Source organism: Lycorma delicatula, chromosome 6 (assembly GCF_047948215.1).
Source record: "Lycorma delicatula isolate Av1 chromosome 6, ASM4794821v1, whole genome shotgun sequence".
In the NCBI taxonomy this organism is placed as follows: Eukaryota; Metazoa; Arthropoda; class Insecta; order Hemiptera; family Fulgoridae; genus Lycorma; species Lycorma delicatula.
In genome coordinates, this window is record NC_134460.1 from 145348595 (window position 1) to 145374587 (window position 25993).

The 25993-nt window shown below is 32.5% G+C and overlaps 1 protein-coding gene across 4 annotated transcripts in view; it reads right to left on the reverse strand.

Moving 5' to 3' along the window:
* Positions 1 to 25993, reverse strand: part of LOC142326338 (putative E3 ubiquitin-protein ligase RNF144A) — a 416013-nt gene that overhangs the window by 50259 nt on the left and 339761 nt on the right. For all 4 annotated transcript variants that reach the window (XM_075368754.1, XM_075368752.1, XM_075368755.1 and 1 more), the window contains one exon: positions 15287 to 15342. The gene's annotated coding sequence lies outside the window, so the exon portion shown is untranslated. The remainder of the gene's footprint in view (positions 1 to 15286; positions 15343 to 25993) is intronic.

Here is a 25993-nt window from a genome sequence, read left to right on the forward strand (position 1 = left end):
CCTTAAAACGATCGATAATATCTCGATACGAGACCGTCACCACACCCTCGTGCTGGACAGAGGAAATTTGAACGGATAGAGTCGAATCGACAAAGAATAGCAGACGAAAACACTTCAGGCTACGACAAGTCAAACCAAGCTAGCGACCGTTTAATGTTTTCCACACACCCGGTTTCAAAAGAGGCCTACAGTACATCCCAAGTAATATTCTCATACCGAAAAACAGATCGTTTAATAGTAGCAGAATTTGATAATTTTTATTTATTTTTTTTACAGTTTCACTGTTAAGTACTTTTAAAATAAAATGTCGCAATTTAACACTTAATATAAATTACATTATATTTGCGATTAAAACATAATCTACTCTTCAAAGAATTATATCTTAGGAAACATTCAATGAAAAAAATTGGGATCTTCTCCGTTATATCATCATTTTAACAGCCGTGGCGATTAACAACGAGTCGTTTGTATCTCGGCTAATACATCGTTTCCCGTTATCGTTTCGCGTTATAATAATAAAACTGCAGTTACGTTTTGCTTCCAGACTGCGTATTGTAGGCTTATCCGTTTTTAGTGTTGTTTGTTCTACACTGTGGTACTTATGAATTTCATTCGTTTAATCGAACGCGTTCAAGAAGAAGAAGACGACGATAAATTTTATTCAAAAACACGGTATTTTAAGTAATCCGAGAAGGTGTGATCGCGTTCACGATATGACTTAGGGCGGGGGTACGAGATCGGTGGATTTAAAAAAAAAAAACGACTGCACACAATGTAAACAGTTAATGCACGACACGTTCTTAACAGGTACTACACCCGCGTTCCGAAAAATTCTCTTATTTTTTTATCGTTGTGCTAAGGGATCGTCAACTGAAAACTATTGTCCTGAGATAGAAATAAATCGCAGTACTAGGGCCGACCGGCCGAATAACGTAAGCGAAGTTTGTGCCCGTAGTGTCGCAAAAAGTCTGAATTTAATAGCAAGTCAAGGGTTAACGGTCGAAACCTTAACAAAGGGGGTATATTTTAGTAAGGAGTATTTTAGTGGAAAACACTAGTTATGAAATAATAAGGATATGTTATTATTAGGATTACCTTCTACCGATCTGAAACGTCTGAGTGGGTTCCGCCATGTTTAAAGCACATATATGCGCCTCCATCTCCGGTTGTTCGTCCGTAACAGCATATCATTAGTATTGATCATTTGAAATGCCGACCGAATAGCGTCTTGGAACTGCTCGTTATTGACGTATCTGCGTTTTCGGATCTCTTCTTTTACAAAAACCCAGAATGCAATGCGAGGTGCGATGAGGTCAAAGCTTCTTGTCGGCCAAGGCGATGGAGCCGGTAACTCTTCTAACCCGCATCCGAGCCAGCGATTCGGAAAAATTTCATCTAGGCGTCTACGGACATTCAAAGCAAAATGCGCTGGAGCACCATCGCGCTAAAAAAACGTAATGATATTAGCGATCCCTTTTGCCGTTAATTCTGGAAGTAACCACTAGTCGATCGTTCTCAGGTAATTGTGTCGAATAACTGCGCCCTCCAAAAAATAAGGAGCAAGATGTTCAGCGGTCCTCCCGGCCCAAATCATACCACGAGGAGGACGGTGTTCGGATTTCATCAAAATAGTGAGGATCGGCTTTAGCTCAGAAAAACACATTTCCGTTGCGAGAGCTTCGATAAATCGAACACTCATCTGAGAACAGACGTTCTTTTTATCTTTTGCTCTCGGAAAGCGTTCGACCGATAACTCACGGCATAAAAACGTCGATCAAGGTCATCGTCACTCGACTCGTTACCTCTGGCTGAACGAAAACATTTAACCTTCAAGTTCTTCCGCATATGATCTCGCAATTTACAACTTCAAACGCCTAACTCTGCAGAACGTTTACGCGTTGATTTCATCGGTGATCGTTGAATCGATGCCTCCACAGCAGCCCGCTCACGTCTTAGCTCGAGTGTTCGGCTTCCCGCTGCGTGGCGCATCAAGAACTGTTCCCCGCATCGTAAGCCTACTTCTCCCGTGTCGGTAACGTTTGCCGTGACGGTGACGATTTCCCAAAACGCACGAAGAAGTCACTCGTAATGTTCTTCAATGTTTTACCGGTGTGCGGACGTTTGTGGACTCGCACGCAAACTAACAAATACTCTTTCCCAAAACGCACGAAGTCAATGTTCTCGACGGTGAACGCTCTCGTACCCGCCATCGTTCCGCACTAAGGTCATCCCACCAAGAATGAATACACAGACGATCCCCGACGCGGCTTATCCTCCTCACCTTTTCCAGCAGCTGAGAGCGATATCAGCGGTGAGAATTGGCAGCAGTAGAGCCCGATTAAGCTGGATTTATTACAGTGTAAAAGAACTTCCCGCCCGCACCGTACAATCATAATTTCGGATGAATGGCGCGTTTATACGGGCATTCAAAATTTACCGGAAAATGTTTAATCGTAAAACTGTAAATTACACGTATAGTTTCATACACCTACAAACACGGGCGCATAACCAGACGATTGAAAGCACATGTAGACTTTCAAAGCGTAGAAATAAAGATAGAATGTGGGACAAACTGAGCGCTGTTGGACAGCTATTTGGCCGAGTTTATGTGGCGAAAGCGCAATACTGGTAGTGATCTTTTCACTCAAATACTTCTAGATATAGCCGCCTTGACCTCCATTATCAAGGTAATGTTTGTTACTTACTGCATATTAAGTACAATTACTACAAATGACATTAGGGTTTAGTTAAACGCATCGCATTGCAGATCATTTCCTCACAAATACGGTGAAGCATAACGAAGATCCAAAAACTGACTTTTATATCTGACGCGGAGTCATATTTAATTTTATTCTCCGATATTATGTTTTAATTTACTTGAGCATATTCTGTACGAATTTAAGGGAATCAAATTCATTCTCGATTAATCATTTTGTAACTTCATTAATAAACAACAAAAAAGATTATCGCGGTAAGATTTTACAAACGGTTAATATTGGACCCATTAAAACAATAATTTACTAATTACGCTCGCGGTAAAGATATAAACTTTATTTTTACACTGTACCGTACATTTTATAAAAATTACTACTTATAAGTACATAATTTTATAATTTCATTAACAAAGGATGGAAAATGGATTTTTCGAAAGACAGAAAAAATTTCATTAAAACGGGCAGTAACTTTGCCGATCGTTAGAAAAGAATACAGTCGCTGAGTACAGCCGTTCTGCTATGAAACTTTCTGAAGGGACTGTATTCTTCTCCGAGCCACCATTTTTAAGAGAAATCTGTTTTTCTTCACAACCCTTTCTCTATCTCGTCGTCAACCGAAATAGAGTACAAGGTAAGAAGAGTGGCTAAAATAAACAGATAAAATTTCTTATCTTTACAGTCAAATAACAGTTTAATATTAAAACGATAGACATATTTGAAAATGATCATCGTAACAAAGAATTAAAAGAAATATTTTAATTATGTATAAAGACTTGTTCGTAAATATACTAAAACATTAAGTTATCTATCAATAATGTTATTTATCAATGTTGTCTTATCTTAGTATTTCTTGTTGTCTTATCATATGTTATCTTGTATTTTTATTTTTTATTTCTCCATTATGAATTTTTTTCCCATTTTTTAAATTATGAATTTATTGTATTTTATTTCGATGTAAATTTAAATAATTTTACATACTGGTTCTATGTTTTTCTTTTAGTCTATTTTATTTATCTAATTTTTTCAACTTGAAAAAATTTTTTGTAAATGTACCATTTACAAAAATCATATATTTATATTTATTGTATTTTTAATTAGTTCTTTTATTAATCATTCTGTTATAATGATATGAACTAGCGGCTAGCGCTCAAGTTTCTTTCGCTAGCTGTGTCAAGGATAAATATGTTGAATGAAATTGTATATGTAGTTTTCAATTGACAATAAATATAATAAAGTTATAGAGCGTTAAACTGCACTAGGCACTAGGGTAAATCTGAAATATTTATTATAAAGTAACTTCCCGTAACTCCTATAAGATTTTTCAAATAAATTAAAACACCCCAAAATAAGACCTTGTTTAAGTAGGTAAAGTAGTTAAACTATTTTTTTATTTTTTTTTCATTTAATGTTTCGCAAGATACTTTACAAAGAGGAACTTTGTCGTAACGAATATTTTTAAGTACAGGTTATACATACATGATCTTTCTGTAAATCATTTACGCCTTTCTGCATAGTATTGTAATTACTCTTCGAAGACAAGTACGATATTAGTCTCGATCGCACGGGGTGTCTGGGGGGGGGGGGTGGTAAGGGGATGAAATTGAATTTTCTTTACGTTTTGATCTATGAGGAGTACGAAAATACCATTCACTTAAAATATAATTTCTTATATATATACATAGGCGTTAAGTGTAAAATGTGTGGCACGAAAGTTTCCAAAATTACTAGATCAATTTTATTGAAACTTATATGAAACTTTTATTTAAACTACAACTTTATTGTAATAGTGTATCTGAAGCTGTGCAAGTAAAACTTTGATGAAGATTGCTCGAGTCGTTCTTCAGTTATGCTCAATTTAAAGTCTACGACAAACAAAAAACCTCAATTTAAGGTTATATTAACTTTGTATTAGTGTATTTTTAATACGCGCTTATGAAATAAATTACAGTAGTGAGCGAGTTTTGACGTGTGTGTACTGTCTACTAGTTATTTTTAACAGTTTCATTAAATTACGGTTATAATAATTTAATTTTCTCATAAACAGAAAATATATTTTAATATTAATTTTTTTTTAAATTATACTTCTTTTATTTTTGTCATTTAACTTATATTTTTTTACGCAAAGAAGTAAACAAAATAAAATAACGAAAAGTTATTCGCCAAAATTGGGCAAGAATTTTTTTTTAAAGAATTTAAAAAAAAATTACTTCAGATACAAAACGGACCAAAATATATTTTACTGAACATATATCAACTTGACATTCGAAGAGGTACCTTTTTTTCTTTTTCTGTAGCAGATTAATTGCAACCTTGATTTCTAGATTTTTATTTGTGTTTAATCTAGATTTTAATTGTATTTAAAGTATGCGATGTCTCATTTTCTAATTTTACGCCAATTTCAACTCATTTTCCAGGGTTTGGGTGAAAGGGATACGGCGAATTTTTTAAGTGAAACGACTTAATTGTCCTAAAACAGTGAAAGCTGCGAGTTGCATACGATATAAATATAAAAAGGCGATTAAATACATATTCATATGTATTACATACATATTACATATGATTCATTCATATACATATGATTTATTATTATTATTTTTACTTCCTTGTACGAAGTAAAGAAAGTATTGTGATCGCGAAAAATTTCGGTTTTCAGATTTCAACGGAAATACAAATTTTGACCATCCCTGAATCCATTTTGACTAGTTTCGGTGTGACGTCTGTACGTACATATGTATCTCGCATAACTCAAAAACGATTAGCCATAGGAGGTTGAAATTTTGGATTTAGCACTGTTGTAACATCTAGTTGTGCACCTTCCCTTTTAATTGCAATCGACTGGACCAAAAGTGTCCAAAAAAGCCCAAAATCAAAAAACAAAAAATTGGATTTGGACTTTTTCTTAACTGCAGTAATAAGCCGTCATTGAGAGCTTTTCAATAATATATCATAAGTGGTATTTATTTTAATTGGTTCCAAAGTTAAAGCCAAATTAAATTTTAATTAAGGAAATATTTGGATCTTTCAAGAGGAAGGCACATCGGTTCCAAATCCAACTTCATCTCCTTTTTTAAATTTGTTTTTTTTAAATTTAAATATATTGATTTAATAATTATTAACATGTGATTGTAAAAAAGTTTTTACAATAAATAATAATTAAATAACAATTAAAAAAAAGAAAAAATATCAGAAGTTAATAATGAAACACTCGTAAAATTTTATGTGCTTTACATTAAAAAAAAAGTGTATATGTTATTTAATAGGGGTACAAGGAAGCCGACTTCTGTGGCGCGAGTGGTAGCGACTCGGCCTTTCATCCGGAGGTCTAGGGTTCGAATCCCGGTCAGGCATGGCATATTCGCACACGCTACAAATCATTCATCTCATCCTCTGAAGCAATACTTGACGGTGGTCCCGGAAGTAAAAAAACAAAATGCGTACAAGGAAGTTATGTGGTGTCCACATCAGATTTTTTTAATTCAACCGTCTTAAATCCTAGATTGGAGAAGACAAACAATAACCGCTGATAATCACTTATTAAAACAGAATAAAGCTGTTTAACTAAATAAAAAATTAATTAAAATCCAATAGATTTATATTAACGTTTTCTGTACGTTACGGTCACACTTCAAAAAACAACCGTTACTTAGAAGAAATAAAATTTTACTCGATATTATAACGTTAATAACAGAAGTAACAGTTGCGACAAAGTCCCTTATTACATAATAATCAATTTTAAAGTAAAGGCGATACCCTCAAAGATGTTTTCTTTATGAAGGAAGTTCAACAACCATTTAATAAAAATAATAACGATAACAATTCAAATAAAAATCATAATAACAATTTTTTTTGTATTTAATTTACTACTCGTACAAACGTCGACTGAGATTAAAAAGTTTAATTCTTCGAATCAAATTAAGAAAACAGATGTTTCAATTATAGGTTTTTTTTCGTTAAATAAGAATTATTATAATAAACGTTTACTTGAAAGTAAGTTACACAAAAAATAAAGAAACCGTACTTCGACATTAGAAAATGATAAGTACGATTTAATTTAGAAATTAATCATCAGAACTACATAAAAAAAATAAAATGCCAGTAAAATTCTAAAATAACCAAACGGATTTAATGAGAAAAGATACTACTGAAAAAGATACAGTTGTTCGTTCTTAAAGTAAGGAACGTGATCAAGCGGTGTGAAAACCACACCGCAGTAAGACGACTGTGTCTTCTCTATGAAATAAATCGTCGCGAATCGCTACGCCAAAACCGCTGAAATAAAGACGAAATAAAACAGCCAACACCTTCACACCACCGATAACAGGTACTGGTAATATAATAAAAATTACTCTCGCAGAAAACCTAGCGGCACTGCAATTCCGAGTGTTTTTACATGCGCAACAGTCATAATAAAGAGTGGAAAATATAGTATAAAACAATAAATTAATGTAAGTCTTACTCTAGAGTAACAAAGTAATTAACACAACGCCTCGACTCTATATTGAATCCAAGCGCCGCCGTTCATCATACTACATAATTAAACTCATACTATACTTTTACACGGAACCTCTTAAACTCTATTTATTAGGGACGGATTAGATGAGCTGCTCGTTAAAATCTTTGAATCATCCTTAATACTTTATAACATCTTATCAAAATAATCATGCGGTCATTAGAATAAAAAAATAACATGAAAAACTATAATCGGGTTTCCAGTCCCTAGACAATTTGCACAGTGTTAACATTTTCAAATGATAAATTTTTTTATATTTAAATTGATATAGATTATTCACTACAAGAAAAACAATATAAATTTATTATTCTTAAACTCAAATATTTAACTAATTATTTATTGAGAAAGGAAGCCTTGACGAACTCCTTTTTCAATATTTATCCCCTAATATTTGATTTATATCGTATTGAACGTTCATTTTTAAAAAAGATATCGATTGCATTTTATCTTAAAAACATTAAAAATGTCATATAATTTTACATTATGACAATCAACCCCACCACAGACTCGGGCAATCGTTTTTTTAATATCGGATGACCGCAAAAACTTTTACTGATTTTTATTAGTGTCAATTTTAGGGATTTTAACGATTGATTTCACTATAAGACACACCTTCCGGGTCACTGAACCGTTACACTTTAAACGATACACATCAAAGTATTTTCTTAAATCCTCAATACGGCTAGCCTAAAGTAAATATTTATTGTATAAGTTTTCACTGTAAGATTTCAAACTTGATTCTAAAATGCCGATCGAAAAATTTGTACTACGGTCAGGGAAAATACAGGAAAAGAACGAACAACTAGAAACGAGTTTCAAACGTTTTCTTCAAGCGACGACAGCATTGATTATATACCCGATCTAGACCGCTTTCGATTAAGATTTCAGAGATGCGACCGAGACGAATTCGACCTTGATTCTTCAAGGTAACGCCCGCCCTCAAAAAGGCAAATGAGGACTCGTGAAAATATGGACGAGAGATGATAGAAATTGTCCAACCACAATATTAGCCAAACCTCTCGCCGAAAGATTTCCATTTGTTCCTGAATTTGAATAACTGTAATTGAGCAACGAAAGGGATCTGAAAAAAGTATAAAAATTTTCCGGGGTAAAAGAAAAGTTTTTTTGTAAAAACTCCATTAATAAATTAAATTATTAAACCGTAGGGTGAAAATTATAGAACGATAAGTTTCATATTTTTACGAATAAATTCATTTCAAAAATAGAACATGTTTCTTTCTTATTTTATCACACGAAAAACGGGGTAAATCTTTCTTGAACGCATCTAAATATATAACATACATTCAAGATGCATTTAAATACATAACAATAATAATAATTAATTATGACATAAGAACGGCATGACCAACAATTAAAGAGATAATAATAATAATTTCGTATTATGGGGATTCAACATATACATTTTTTTTTACCGACCAGTCTTACTTTCGGTGCATGGTGGGATTAGAGGGTAAAATTGAATTTTCTTTACATTTTAAGTTATAAGGAGTACAAAAATACCGTTCACTAAACTCTATTTTTCTAAGTATAAAGTTTACAGCTCGAAAATCTTCAGAACTACATTCATTGAAATTTAGACATGCTGTAGTAGTGTATGTGAATTTTTACATGTGATAATTTTATGAAGATTAGTTGAATCGTTCTTGAGTTACGCTCAATTAAAGGTCGAAAAAAATTATCGAAGAAACGTACGGTATTACTTTCGGTCGCATAGTGGGATCGGGGGGTGAGAATGAACTTTCGTTTCGATACCTCGAAACGAAAAGAGGTTTCGATAATCTCCAAAACTACCAGATCAATTTCGTGAAATTTAGATACCCAATAGTAGTGTATCAGGGTACTTTTTCGTTTTATGCCGCCCAAAAATTCTTGCCCAAATCAACTCAAAAATAATTATTATTTTGAAAAATACAATTTTTAGGCGAGAAAAAAGGTAAAAAGGTTTTTTTCAACTTTTGAGAAAAAAGTTTATTTCCGTCACCCCCTATTGTTATATACGGTTATATAATATTACATATAAATTATAATACATACAAAATATACGGTTCATAAATACAAAATTATAATTTTACTCTCGTAACTCATTAGTGAATTTATTTTACTCTCATAAGTGAATTCCTAACATTATGAAAGCACATGTGTTTCACCTAGTCGTATTGCTAGAATCACAGAAACGTAAAATAATTCACAGTGAATTCTATATGATGCGAGTAAGTAATACGTTCAGCAGTTAATTGACCACATCACCGTACACATTTTCAATCGCTCAAGAAATTAGTAACAAAGAAAGCGCCGTAATATTCCTACAAGATAAAATTATATTACATAGGATTAGAAAGTGTGAAAAAAACAAACATCTAATGACATTGAATTTAAATAATTGGTTGACCAGGAATGACAGTACAAATAGACGAATCTATTTTTTCGAAATAAAAATATAACACAGGTCGTCGTGTGTCGCCAAATCATTGTTTTTTTGGAGGAATCTGTCGTGAAACACGTGAGTGTTTTACGTATGCGGTGCCAGATAGTAAAAAAGAAACGTCGCTTAACATCATAATATACTGCATCGAGAAAGGTTCAGCAATAATGTCCGATAAGTGGAAAGCCTATGATGGTATTCCTTTATTAGAAGGTTACGATTTCCAACATTATACAGTGAAAATTTTGTAGATCCAGAGAGTGGTGCTCACACAAAATATTGAAAATTTATGGGCATTTACTAAGCGACGCAACGAGAAAGAAAATTGTAGCGCTACAACTGTGATAGATTCTTATTTATGTGAAAATTTTGGCGTAATCGGTACAGGAAAGATCTGTATGACGTAATGTTAGAAAATATTTAAAATTTTTCCAGTACTTTAATCAATTTGTTACTTTTTTTTGTTTTTTTTTTTTTTTGTTTACTATGTTCATGTATTCATGATGTATGTATATGTTAACAATTGTTATGACATTTCCAAATGTACGATTTATATTCTTTTATAGTAATCAAAAAATAAAATGTATTTTTTGTTATTTGATGTTATATTTCTTTCATTCAAGGCAAATATAATTATATTCCCTTGATTTAGTACAAAAAAATCGAGATAAAAAATTATTTTGACAAAAAAAAAATGTTTACCACAATAATTATTTTTGAGTGATTTTGAGTTGATTTGGGCAAGAACTTTTGAGTCGAGTCGAGTCGTTTTTGAGTTAAGCCGATTTAAGGTCGACAACAAACAATACAACCCAATTTGAGTTGTGTTGACTGTAGAATGGTGTATTTTACATACGTTATGCAGCGAGTCACAGTGTAGGGCGAGTTGAAATTTGATGCTTGGGTATATCGTCAACTCGTTAATCGTACAACGCACTATATGGTGCGTTGTATTCTGAAAAATCAGTGCGTTTTTAATTGCGAAATAGTGAGGCTTTCGGAATCGAAAAATCAGTCTTCTTGTACAATTTTTTTTTTGTTAAAAATTTTGTTTGTGTTAACTTTTTTAGCTTATCAAAAAATTAATAATTGTAAATACCATTGAATATCATAAAATTTTAAATCGATTGAAAAGAAAAAATCTTGAAAACTCACCCCTAAAAATTTTTTTTAGAAACTTCTATTCGCTTCTTGTTCCCCTGCCTATCAACCTAATATTTTTTTTTTTTAACAGGAACAATATTTCTATCAAAACAAAGGGTTAGTGTGGTACTATATACCTCTTATCCTTAAAAAAGATGAATTGAATTTAAAATGTTAAAACACGTTCCGACTTATCTAATTGAAATCGCTTTAAATTTTATTTCCTCTAAAACATTGTAAAACAGGTACAGTATTCGGGGTTAACAACCTCGTAAAACAGTAGTTCTATAAATTTGAATCGCCTTTTATTGCTTAAACTTATCGATTTCAAATTTTGTTTTATTACGCTTCACAAATCGAAGTGTTATTTAAATGCAAATACTTGGTTAGTGTTTATTAATATAAAGTGGAGAAAGGATTTAATTTTTTTTTTAATTTATTTTTTTAACAAATTTACGTTATTTGAATGTGTTTTTTAAGAGTATTTTAACCCAAGATTGAATTTGTAATAATTTTTGTAACATTTTACTGGTTAAACGAATCATTCTGGAATGGATATATTTTTTTATTACTTTTCTTTTGATAAGAATTCAAATTTGTCCTGTTCAGTTAAACTGCGTGTCAGTTTGCGTGTATATTTTATACATAACATGCTTGATATTTACAACCGTATATTTAGCTCGGTGAAAAAGGCAATGAGAAACCACTTTACTACTGTTCCCTAAATCTCCTGGCTTGTATTTTTATCAATGGCGGTGTCATTTACAATATTATTCTAAGTCGCTTACAATAATTACAATTATTTTATTTAATAAAAAAGTAATTTTTTTTTTTAATTAATCATGATAGTTCTAAAACTTGGATTAAAACACGGATTAAAAATCGGTAAGATCAGGTTTTGTTTGAAATTTCAAATTTAAATCTATACAAAAAGTCACAAGAGTTAAAAAATGTAATTTTTTTTTTTAAAAGCACGATGGATTTTCTCTTGGCAAAACTGTAAATTTTTTTTCACGCGATTCAATTACTTTCTAAAAATACATTTTCCGATAAAAAGGCTTTTTTGCAGTTTAATTAAAGAAAATAAAGTTTTAAAACAATTTTTTTACGCCAAACCGGTTAATAAAGGTACAGATATTTCATCCGAAAGTTTCCGGGGGGGATTCGAATTCCGGTCACCAAACGAGATATATATTTTCATACGACATAAAATTTCCATCAATATTCCCACGTACAAGCTTCAGTTAGATAGTTAGGTATATAATTTAAGAAAAAGTCAAGTAAAATTGTTTTTTTATCTGTCAAAAGGAAAACATAATGAAATAAGATAAAATAAATTAATAAGAACAGAAAGATAAATCGGTAAGAAAAAAAAACACTAAGGAAGGTAGTATAGTTAATAAGGATTGAAAGAGTTAAGTCATGTATAAAATGAAACACACACGCATTATATATATAAGCTACATATACATATAAAAAATATAAGATCAATTTTAATTAACATAAGAAAAAAATATGAAATTGAATAAGCTAATTGCTTAATAAAAATGTTACATATATTGTAAAAGAAGCAAGGACAAAACTATGTGAAAAATTTTAGTTCTTTCATTTGGCCAACTCTACAGATAAACTGGTCGGTCTGTATGTCACCGAGTCGCTTTTAGTGTATCGGATTGAAATAAAAACGAGACATTGACTGCGTACCAAATTTAATTTTATCATAAAACGGACACTAAATGGTACACGATATTTATTTCGACTAATATTCGACAGCAATTTTGTTCAACATCGGTTTGTGATATGAGAACTAAAAAACATAAGGCATAATAAGCAGCGGTACGGGTGCTCGCGCCGTCATCATCAACACTGAGCGCGCCGTGCCAGGTTTTCCGACGCTCCCGAAATAGTCTCGCCCGCTCGGCACCGGAGATTGGGATACCTATGCGTGGCCCATAACCTCTCCTTTCCAACGATATGCGTCATTTATATTTCCGGCTGGCGTTTGCGCGAGCTGAGGCTAACATATTGATTTTTCATACGTTTATTTTAATTTTTTACACTTAAATATTGTCCAAAATACACTTATTATTACTTAAATCGATCTACCTCGACAAAATCTAACACAAACGCACGAATCACCGCGCTATCACGTCTAAGTCGGGAGCTACACTAAATGGATATGAGCGAGAGCGCCAGTTTTGGCCGATCTGCGCTGTGCCCCCTCCCCGCCAACCCGCTCGTCAGTAACGCAAACTCAAAGTCGTATCGGCCAGCTCACCGTGTAAGTTATAAAATGACACCGCATTTACGTCTCTGAGACTAATAGTTAGGGAGTTATTAAGAGGCAGGAGGATGTAGACCTTTTCGTTACGCTACAAAATTCTGTTCTGGTACCCCCCTTATGACTCGGTGTGATTTTAAAGAAGTTTCATATCAACAAATAAAATAATATGAATGGAGAAAAAAAATATTTTCAAACAAATCCGTAATAAATAATAAATTTAATTAGGGCAAGGCTGATAATACGAACTCAAAATACGGATATAAGTTTAAAAAAAATTGATGCAATTAAGCTAACTACTTACAAAAGATAAAAATGAAAAAAATAAACGGTTGTGTAAATGAAACATTGTTTGTATATTAGTAATAAACAGAGATATTCCGATTAGCCGAACCGCTTAGTGGAACGGTAACGACTCAATATTTCGTCCGAAAGTTTCCAGGAGATTCGAATTCCGGCCACCTAATGCGGCATCTTTTCATACGATATAAAATTTCCCGCGCACAAACTTCGAGTTTGTGTGATGAATCGATCGTAAAGAAAAAACTACTTCCATTAAAAACCGAAATACAGTTCGGAGGAACGGTCTTATATAACATGTATAATATAAAATACGATTAAACGCATTTTGTTAAGTTAATTTTAAATACTTTACAAAAGAATGACGGGACGTAACATAACTTTGGCCACCAGAACAGGAACAACTTCTGGAACCGAAATAATACACGTATTACTTAAAATAATACACTGTTTTACTTGATTTATACGAGATCAAACTACGAACCGGACATATATTTTAAAAGACTTCTTAAACAATGAAACATTATAAAACAAAAAACATATCCTTTAACGATCGTAAAAAAAGAATTAAAAAGATTTAGCTCTTCTGACTTCTTTAGATTACATTTACACGGGTAAAAATAATCAAACCTCTCCATTAAAGTAAGTAAAATATAATTATTTCCGCCCAGAAAACTACCGGAGACGAACTAAATACATAATTCACAGACTGCGTTTAATTCTTATAAATTGCGTTGAAATCTAATGGTGCCATTTCAGTGTTCGTAATTTGTCAAAGAATACAAATTTTCAAAAAAGGAAAGTAATTTGAGATCTCAGATTCATGATTTTAAGCGTTAAAAAAATTCACGTCAAAATCGATCTTTTCGGAGACAAAGTCAAAGGAAAAGCAGCTAAAGTATGATATCCTTGGTCTGTATATCATACTTTTTCTTTCCTTGGTCTGGTTCTCTTAACTATATGTGCCGACTGTAACAAGGTAACATGTACAGACTGTTACAGAATGTAACACAAAGTATAGCGACGCTTAAATAACTTATTTACAGTTAAAAACAAAAAAAAAGAAATTTATCAAGTGTTCTTATCTCAAAACCACTAATTTCTCATATGAATTCATCGGAATCAAAGTCCTCAATGGAGCGTAGGGGCCGACTCAAAACGTTTAAAAGAAAGTGTACAATTGACATACCGTTATCTACGGCGTTGGAAAACAAAACTTTTAACATAAAAATCTTTGACTATTAGAATCAGTCCTAATTAAAATAGCGGCTATTCAATTTTTTTTCACGGCTACTTTAAATTCTACAGTACACCCTACCAAGTGATACGTAAGAAATATAGAGCGTTTTGAGGTAAGATTATTTTACATCGGTTAAATTTTACTTTTTTTAGCATTTCACTGTAGAAGCAGTTATTTAAAAAGGACTTAAGAAAATAGTTATGAAATAAATTAAATAGCAGCCATTTTGGTTAGGATTGACGTAGTCCGAAGATTATTTTTAGATCAAAATTTATGTTTTTCAATGACCTTCCAAGTGATCAGTCACATCATTACCCTTTCCATTTAAAATCTTTGAGTCGTCCGTCCGAGTGCTTGGAGTGTGTTGGTAACTCAAAGCGAAAAAATAGATCGTGTCGAGGTAAGAGCATTACCAAGCTTTCATTTTTCTATGTTCTATGTTTACTCACAGAAAAATTATTTAATGATTTCCATACTTTATGAAATACACACACACACACACACACACACATAATTTTTTTTATCGACAAAATATTTTCTGTAGTTATACTTTCCTCTAAAACCACCATAAAAAAACTGATTTAAAAATAAAAGATTTTTTTTCAAAAATTTAAATGGATAAAGATTTACAAAGAAAAAACAAATTAAAGCTTACCAACATCGAAACCTTCCTTTTGGCGTGGGTTGTCCGTGTTTCGAAGTCATTTAGACCTAAACAAAGAAAAGATACAAATTAAAAATAAAAATTAATAATATAGGAACAAAAAATACTATATATATTTGCATTATCGATAATAATTTAAATATGAAAGCGATAAAAATTACTGGATGGATATTATAAAAAAAAAAATAGATTAGTTGTTCGCAAATAGGTCTATTTTTACTAACTAGGCGTTCCGCAGTATTATTACTTTTTTTTTTAAAGGCATTTTTGTATAATCAGTTACAGCAGTAACTTTTTTCCATGTATTCAACAGCAGTGAATTTATTTTTTATTATGTTAAAAGTTTTTTGCAGGTTAATTTTAGTTATTAATAATAACCAAATGATTTTCTTTAAAGTAAAAAGGAGCATAAGTGAAATCTATTTAAAGTAAAATATTTTAGGACGTCAGAGTTGTGAAGAGTTACAGTGCTGCATTGTGTATATAAATAAACGTACGTATATATATTCTTTTTTTTTTCTTTTTTTATAAATATAAACTATTGTTAAGTGTAAACGCAACAAAATCATGTTTTTATCAAATATAAATGCAGTACCTTAACACTCACTCGGGCTTCAGAATGAATGATTGTATGTAAATAACTCATTTGTTCATCCAAACTAACGTCGGAAGATACTGAACGATTAACTTGTATTCTCAAACATAGTGCAGATGATTTTACTTTGCTAAACAGGTTATCACCAAATAACTTTGCCGTGAACTGCGTCTCAAAAAAAGCTGAGAAAAAATGTAATTACATCATTAGACCCCATCAATCATTTTTGCGTAAAATGTGTGCAGTAACACTTCAATTATTTACATTTCCGATCTCCATTTCTCTTTTATTGAAGTAAAAATAAAAAAACAGTTTTTTTTTAAATACTTAGGGTAAAATAAAATGTAAGCAGCTATTAGAAAAAATAACGAACTAGGATAAAAAAAATTAATTTAACAATATGTTCATCTAACTTTTACCGATCACTCTGCCGAATGAATCGAATACAGATTCGATTAATCAATTTTTAAAACGCTCATGGCATCTTATGCAAAACATTTCCGAACTCTGACCGGCGTTTTGCGATAAATTTGATAGAGTTGAAATCGTAAAAAGTGCATCACGAATTCTACTATACAATTTAAAATCGAAGTAATATAATGCAGACGCGTGATGGACATAGATCTCAATTAAAAAAAGATTTTATAAATAAAAAAGGCAAGCATCAAACGGAAGTTGTTTCGTTTAATTACATAGTTTTAACATAAAACGCATCTTAGCACATAAGCAGTAACATAGGCATACCGTAAACACCCATCTACCACGCGCACCATTTTGTCCGAAATCATGGTAGCAAAAAAATAGCCTGCGCATCGCGTATGGATTTTAAGGATTCACATTAACGATAATGTTATCATTAAACTTATTTAAATGGGTCAATCCAAAATTATAAAATTAAGCCTATTTACCACGTAGCGTCATACTTATCGGAAGCTGTACTTTTCATTTTTTCGCACAGGCTATTTCTTATTTCACACGAAAACTTGAAGTGTTTCGGTAAAATCATAAATATTTTCATACGAAAACATTTTTATCTATCATTTTACTATCGGTTTTGATCGTGACATCGACCGTTCGGAAAGTAAAAATTTCGTTTACAGTAGAACAACAGAATGAGGGAAAAACTACATTCATTCACTGTTGCAGAAAAGTTACGCGTTATTGCTTTCACAAAGGACAATGAAAATTATGTTACAGGTAGCATGAATTATCGGAAAACCTGAATTATCCGGAAATAAAAGAAAAACTTGCTATAAGGAATGAACGGCAGTTGGGTACGCGATTTCTATAGAAATGTGCAGGATAAAATGCCGATGAATCAAATGTAGGGAGGGGGGGGGGTAAATTTAAATTTGGTCTTAAATGGATACATAGATTTCTTTGCCGAAGATTTTTCATTCGAAGGACGACGACAGCACACCAAGTACCAGAAGCATCCGAAGATAAATTTGCGACAAAGGAACAATTATTCGGTAGATCAATTCGGGAATGCGGACCAGACACCGGTGACTTTCAGAAACAGCCATTGAAAACAACAATTGAAAGTGTAGGAGCAAAGAGTCTTCGGATACGAAATTCCGTTTACAAACAACGTTGGTCAATGATGCTGACTGTACTTTCGGACGGGAAAAATTACCTCTTGCATTAATTAAAAAAAAAAAACATCGACCGAAAGATAAACAATTTCCACCCGATATTGTACCAGCACAAAATTAGGGATGGATGATTATGAATTAGTACTGAAACGGATTAAATGCGTCTGTGAGCGTCGATCTGGGGATTTACCACGAAAATCTTTTGTACTTCTACGGACAATTTTAAAGGTTACACGATCGACGGTGTAAAGTGAAGGCGATCGTGGAAAGTTCGATCAGGTTATTATTCCTGGTGGAACGACATCCATTCTGCGTAAATCAACCGTTTAAAATAAAACTCCGTTAACACTACACAATCCGGATGGCCCACGCGACCGCATCTGGTAAAATTCAGAAACCGTATTTCATACAGATGTGAGTGGAGTACTGCGGCTTGATCAGAAATACCTGGCGATTTGATTAAAAAACGATCAAGAAATGGTGTATTTTTAATACTCTCATTAAAAGTAAGGACGATTATTTGCGGTTAAGTTATTACGAAGATAACTGCAATTCTAATTGTAATTACAATTTCTCGGAAACTCGAGCATTGACGACAGTAAATACCTATAATTTCTGTGCTTTCAATTACGTATTATATATTTCAATTAGACTGATTTACTGACATTATGCAAACAACCAATACTGTTATCTGTTCAATGGTGATTTTGGATTTTAATAAAATGCAAAAATCTGATGTGGACACAACACTTCCATGTACGCCTATTAAATTACATATACACTTTTAAAAAAATAAATAAAAATACACAAAATTTTATTCCAATAATAACTTCCGATATATTTTTATTGCCATTATTGAATTATTATTTATCGTAAACCCTTTTTACAAATAGAGGTAATTAGTTATTAATAAATCAATACAAAAAACTTTAAAAAGAAAAAGGAGATGAAGTCTGATTCGAACTGATGTGCCTTCCCTTGTAAGATCCAAATATTTCATCAACTAAAATTTAATTTGGCTATAACTGTGGAACCAATGAAAATAAGTACCGCTTATGATATATCTTGGAAAAGCTCTCAAATGAGGGCTTATTACTACAGTTAAAAAAAGTCCAAAATCCAAATGTTTTACATTTTGGGCTTTTTTGGACACTTTTGGTCCAGTAGATTACAATCGAATAAGCACACATCTCAGGAATGGTCGAACTGAGAATGTACAAGTCTACATTTCATTTACACTCATACATATCATCCTCATTCATCCTCTGAAGTATTATCTGTACAGTAGTTACCGGAGGCTAAACAGGAAAAAGAAAGAAAGAAGATTAAAATCGAAAGGATTCCTTTCGATTGTAATCGAAAGTCCTTGACAAGACTTGTGCTAGCAGGGAGTGAAATCCTGACAAGACTTGTCAGGATTCCAATCCCACTATCTATACGTCCTAATCGGCTTCCTTTTCTTTTGTGTACTTAAAGCATAAGCGCTCATCTTCCCGAACCCTGTTCATTACTTACTTATTCTTCACTTTATCTGTCCATCTTATTTCTCCTTGTCCACGATTCATAAGCCTTAATCCAGTCTCTGAGAGAAAGAGAGAGAAAGCACTTTCTTATCACCCGTTCTTTATTTCCACCCAAAAAACACTTCATACTAGCATTTGACTTCCTTCAACTCTCACCACACTTTAATTACCGTATTTATTCCAGTACACCCGCACTTTTTTTATTGGAATTGGAGAAAAAATAAGAGTGCGGGGCTTACTTGAAACATAGCCTTTAGCGAGGATAATTTATGTAAAGTAAAAGTTTTCTTAGAAGTACCTAAATTCAATCACAAAAAAATAGTTACATTAGACTTTAGTTAACAATACCGGTTAACAACAATAAACAATACCGGATGCTGCTTATACAGAATACATCTTTAATTATTAACATCCTGTTCATATTATCGATAGGAACGAAGTTACGGTATTTTTATAAAACCGATTCATTGTGTATAGGTTGCATCCGGTTCAAATGACACTACAGTTACAGTATCAGTTACCCATCTTCGACATGTCTCTTCGCCATAGTAATTGTATTGTTTGTATATGTGGACGGTAATGTGCATTTCATCTGTTTAGTTTATCTTGTAAAGTTTAATACGGTGAATTATTTTAATTACGGCATTAAAATGAGTACAAAAGGACAGCGTCTACGATCTTTTACAGTAAATGAAAAACGGCTGAAAAAAATTGGAAATCGGGCGGCAGGAAGAAAATTTGACGTAGAAGAAAGCTGCATTCGAGACTGGCGTAAGAAGAAACAACTTCTAATGAAAGGCTGTGGTAATAAAAGGACTTTTCGTGTCTTAAAACCAAACACAAACTTAGGAAAAAATGAAATGCGGTTATGCTGTGACGACAGAAATGTGTCAGTCATATGCTCGTGAAATCGCTAAATCATTGAATAAAGTTGATTTTAAAGCAAGCCGTAGATGGATAACACGATTTTTTGCGAAACGATTTGTAAATAAGAAGAAAAATGATCATTTCTCAACGACTTCAAGACGTTTTTGAACAATGAATATTACATTTCATAAACACATAATAAATCTTAGAATAGATAAAGGTTATTTTCCTTCTCAAATAGGAAACGCTGATCAAACCCCCGTACATTTTGAAATGCCATTTGACAAAACCGTAAACAAAAAAAGGTGAAAAAAGTGTTACGATTCGCACTGGTGGTAATGAAAAACAAAGGTGTAGTGTTATGCTTTGCAATACTTCTGATGGATCAAAATTATCTCCGTACGTTGTTTTTAAAAGAAAAACTCTTCCTACCGTACAGATAAATAAAGTTATTATCAGAACACAGGAATCAGGTTGGATGGACTAAACCTTAATTTTAAATTGGTTCAGGTGTGTATGGTTAAAGCGATCAAGAGATTTACTTAATAAAAAAAATACTGGTATGCTAGCAATGGATAGTTATCGGAGGCATACGACTGATAAAGTGATAGACATTTTAAAAAAGGTTATGACAGACCAAGTAATGATTCCAGGCAGATTAACTGTTGGGTAAAGTTAACAAAAAACACACAGCTAGTATTTGCCAAAAGAAATTGGACTTTATTGAAAATAAAACAAATGAACTTATGTTAGAATCATAATCTTAAAACATAAAAAGAAATTATTGAATTAACATAACTTAATGATACTTAACATATCAGCTGAATCAACATATGAACAATGATGCTAAATGCAAAAATACATGAATATACATTTTTTTAAAACACACAATGTAACAAAGCCTGAAAACAAGAGAACATAAAACACCTTATGGTCAAATTAGATACTTAAAACGTAACATCAATAGAAAGTGGAACTGGAAAACAGTTGCACTACTAACATATACTGTAATATGAAAATTAGCAATGAACAGATGTCATTAGCTTAGAAAAAATAAATTACAATGATTTCAGTATAAAGGCGTTAATTACAACATAATCACATTAAAATAAGTAATAATATAAATGAAGTTTATTTTGATAAATAAGCATTCTTGAGAATACAAAAATTACAAAGTCCTAAAACATACCTGCACATCAGGAGTAATTTGCTTTAGGTTAATTTACGAGAAGTATTATGAATACAGTGCATGAGTAGCAAAGAATTAATCTCGGCGATCAACAAGTTACACAACTAAATTATAGAGTTAATTTCAATAACAAATCGTAATAATTAAACATGTAAAATAGGTAAACCACCTATCATGATTGCACTTAAGTGAATAAATGGTTTTATTTTAACTAAACTTGAAATCGAAAGGCATAAGGTATGATGAACTGAATGTTCAACAAATTTCAATGATAAAATAACTGTTTAACTTAATAATGAAAATTGACCTTGCCTGTAGCACACAAATAATATCAAGATACGAACTCGTGGATGAAGGTACATGAATACATACAGTAATCCTGGGCGTAGTCCGCACTGGTGTATCAGGAATGCAGAGGTGTGACGTGGTTTAGTGGTAGAATACGTAGCATCTCAGATATGTGGCGACGAGTTTGGAGATTCTGCATGGATGAGAATATTATCACAAAGTTTGCAGGAGAATGGCCATAGGCGACTGTACAGGAGGAAGGATCTACTCTGCCGAAAAGATCGCGTGAAAGAAAAGAGGGGGACACCAGATCCAGGTAGTGGACAGGAGAGAGTATGTGTAAAAAACAAGAGATGTGTGCATGTATTAGTATGGGAACGAATGAATAACGGGTGTATGAAAAGGGTAGTCAAAAATAATTCGAGACATGAATGCACGCGGTCACTAAGGATGACGGAGGGAGATAGTCTGGCTGGCGCCAAAAGTGTCGAACACGAGAACAAATAATCAAACAGGTACAAATGACAAGCCCAAAAATACGAAACATAGAAAAATTTAACATGCCTGTAACAAACAACAGGACCCAACCCTAGCTTAGAATTCATTGAAAATAACGGAAACTTTACGCTAAACGGCGTAAACATTAACACCTCTACTGCAACCACTAGATGTCTGCATTAATAAACCGTTCAAATTTCCATTAAAACAAACTGTACAGTAAATGGATGGCTGATGAAAATTTCTTTCTCACGCCTACAGGAAAAATGAAACTACCAGATTATAACCAGATTTGGGTTTGGATAACAGATTCTTGGGAAGGTATTTCCACAAAATTAGTAAGGAAAAGTATTAAAAAATGCGGAATATCTAATAAACCTAATTTCTACACAGATTATATTATTACCATGGAACCGGCGAGGGCGTTAAATGAACTGTATTCTCAGATAGGGAAGAGGAGAAATTTTGTGCATTGTCTAATTTTTATCGGCTTTTCTATTCAGCTTATATTGTTACCGTAGAAACCGACGAGAACGTTAAATGATAACTATAATCTGTGGTAAGGAAGAGGACAAGTCTTGTTCATTGGTCTAATTTTTATCGGCTCTTCTACTCAGACTATATTGTTACCGTAGTAACCAGCGAGGGCGTTAAATAAAAACTGAAATCTCAGATACGGAAGAGGAGGAATTTTGTTCATCGGTCTAATTGTTATCGGCTATCCTATTTAGATTATATTGTTACCATAGTAACTGGCGTGGGCGTTAAATGATAACTCTAATCTGAGATATGGACGAGGACAAGTCTTGTTTATCGGTCTAATTTTTATCGGCTTTTCCATTACCAGATTATATTGTATATATTATTTTCTCAGATTTTATTGTTACCGTAGTAACCGTCCAGGGCGTTTAATGATAACTGGAATCTGAGACACGGAAGAGGGAATGTCTTGTTTTATTCTTTTATAGATGAAAAAAATAAATAAATACAATTCTAACTGAAATAGCAGTCACTTATAAAACGTTCAATTAGTCGAAATACAACATAGGGTAGACTATTTAGAAGGCGGTTAGTTAACGACATACTTTTAATTTACTTTTTTACTTTTACAATGGTGTGAAATCCTATTAGGTCATCGATTAGATAAAACGTCGCACTTTTCTTAAGTTTGTTTTATTGCAATATTTTGATGACGAATTTCAAACCTAGGACTTTTAATATTCATTAAGAATAGCATTATTATATATATATTTTTTAAACTCCCCGCGATTAGGCCTACGCGTAACAACAAAGCGAATAAAAAGCTGAAGACGAAATAAAACAGGCTATAAATATAAACAATTATTGTAATATTTAGTGTATAAAGAAGTTTTTTTTTTGGTTACATCAATATAAAAATGATTCCGCGTCGTTTGATAAGATCAAAGAAATACTTTACATGTTAAACTGAAAAGAAAAAAGAAATCACTTGAAAAAAAACAGTAACTTTTTCCTGATCGCAGATGAGAAGGTTTATAATTTCATCCCCAGTAAAAATAAATAAAGTACAAAAGAATTTATAAAATTGTTAATTTTACCCGTCCGTTTGAAAAGATACTTTTCTATTGACGTGAATACAAAACAAAAATCATTAAACGGCATTCGAACTTAACACGCCAAACTGAAATAATTTATGAATAACATTTACTATTTTAAGAGCGACCTAATTCTACACGTAAAATATTCCGTTAAATAAAAGCATACACTCATTTATTAAATAAAATAAACTATTAAATTTCGACGATAAAATGAATTCCAAAAATATATCCGCTTTTAATATACGCTATTACAAGTAATATAACGACCCAAAAATTTAAAATATGACACTGCGCTTCCATAAAATCTAAATATAGTTTCCAAAAATTAATCTACGAGTTCTTTAAAAGCAACAAATTTCAAACAATAAATAAATTAATGAAAAATTTTATTTACACACTAAAACACTAACAATTTCCAGACTTTTACAACTGCAAAGCCGATTTTAATATAAAACAATTGTATACAAAAAAAAAGGAAAACAAAATAGGAACTATTTTCCAGACTTACCGTACACAGTGTCGAATCAAATCGTATTTATTTTCTCTTTGAGATTACACTGCCTCACTATACACAAAAAATATTCGACGTATAATACTGTTCAGTATCGTATTATAAGATACGTTAAACAAATCTCAGCAAAGTAAAAATACATACGATTTTTTTAAACTACTAACGAGCAAAAAGCTCATTATTAAAAGATCATAAATCTATTTCTTAAAATTTTACAAAACCCTGTAATGAGCTCGTTCAAAAACTTTCACAAACCACTTCTTTCTTAGAGGATCTCCACGATCTATAAAAGTAGACGGATGGCTACCGATAAATAACCGGGAAAGTGTAGTGTAGTGTAGTGTAGGAAGCTGTAGTTAGCCTAGTACTACAAAAAAAAGAAGAAACAGGAAATTCACAAATATCATTTGACGCATAGATATTATATATTATATTAATACTTTTCGCTACACATTTTCAACACTATAAATGGAAATTACGCGACAAACATCTGGAAAAGCTGTAAACCATGGTGGGTTAGGTGTGTTCATACGAAGGGATATCATGAACGAACATCAGTTAATTAATTTTCTATCGAGTTAAGGTCTAATTATATATAAATAATCGGACAGGTTTTGTACCGTTCATAGGGTGAAAGGGCCTTCTGTGGGCGCAATTTATATAATACCGGGAAGGTAAAACTTGCGACTTCTAGTAGGAAGAAAGTGCCAATATAATCTTTTATGTATTACGTTCGCAATGAATTCATTTACGGAAAATTTTAGCTATATTTGCAATCGCTTAGGATGAAAAAGAAGAAAATTGAATCCCAAACAGACAGTAGAGAGTGCATCCTGCAAACTGAATGAGAACATGTTGCTTTAAACATTTTATTGACGATAAAAGAAAATTCCACGATCGAACATTTCCGTACGTCGCAACATTCGATCGACGCATTGTCAAGAATATAATGAAACCTTACAATCTCTATTAATTATTCCACTTCAATCGTTTTTTCTTTACGATTAACTGATAATGTGTATTAGTACAATACTATAAACGTATAAAATATGTGCATCATTAACACAGACGACTTAACGCGACTTAACAACACATGCACAATAGACAAAACTGACGACGCTCGCCGGGAGTAAGTTTACAAAAGAGCCGGTTTCATTAAAGAACAACTGATACGACACTTCAGAAAAATATCGCAACGCCTGACGTCACACGGTTATAATAAAAATTGTCTCGTAAAAAAACATGACTGTGGTTCCGGGACTGTCCAGTAACGGAATTGACACCGCCCGGCGCATATAAAAAACAAGACTGATTATAAAAAATTCTTAGAAGAGACGTTCAGTATGGATCTACCTAAAGACTACACTTGTTAACAAAATTAAATTTTTTGTTTGTTAAATGAGAGTGAATGGCCGATTCGTATAGTATTTTTTATGCTATTTCATATATGTTAATAGATTTTTTTTCTATCGGGCTCAGTTTTTTGTAACTGAAATTTCTTTTGAAACAAAAAATGTACGGTGAACGTAATACGACAACCTTACATGCATTCTGTAATAATCTAAAATCTATTTCTTTTGGATTTTCTGCTGTAATTTGCTGTAGGTAGATCCATCTTTAGATTCCAACAGTAGTAGGCTAACATTTCTGGTGTTCAAATTTTCCTGGCGTGTCCATTGTAGATATCTCCTGGTGAAAGCGTTCTCCATGTTGATCACTGATACGGCCGAGATTGTTAATGTAAAAATCCAAAAGTGAATGTAAGAAATGGATTTTGAGTGACACCCAAGTTCTTCGTAGTTTTGAAGGAGTTCACTCAAACGTTCTCTGTACCTAACTGGCCTTCTGATTTCCAAGAAATTTGTTTACTACATTTTGAAATGATTTCCCACGCAGCAACCTCCAAGTCGTTGAAACATTCTTCAAACGCCGAATCGTTCATTACTTTTCTTATTTGTGGTCCGACAAACATACCTTCCTTCATTTTAGCATCGCTTATATTATGAAATTTATTTTTAGAAATGAATCCCTACGCCGTTATGATCCATTGCTTTA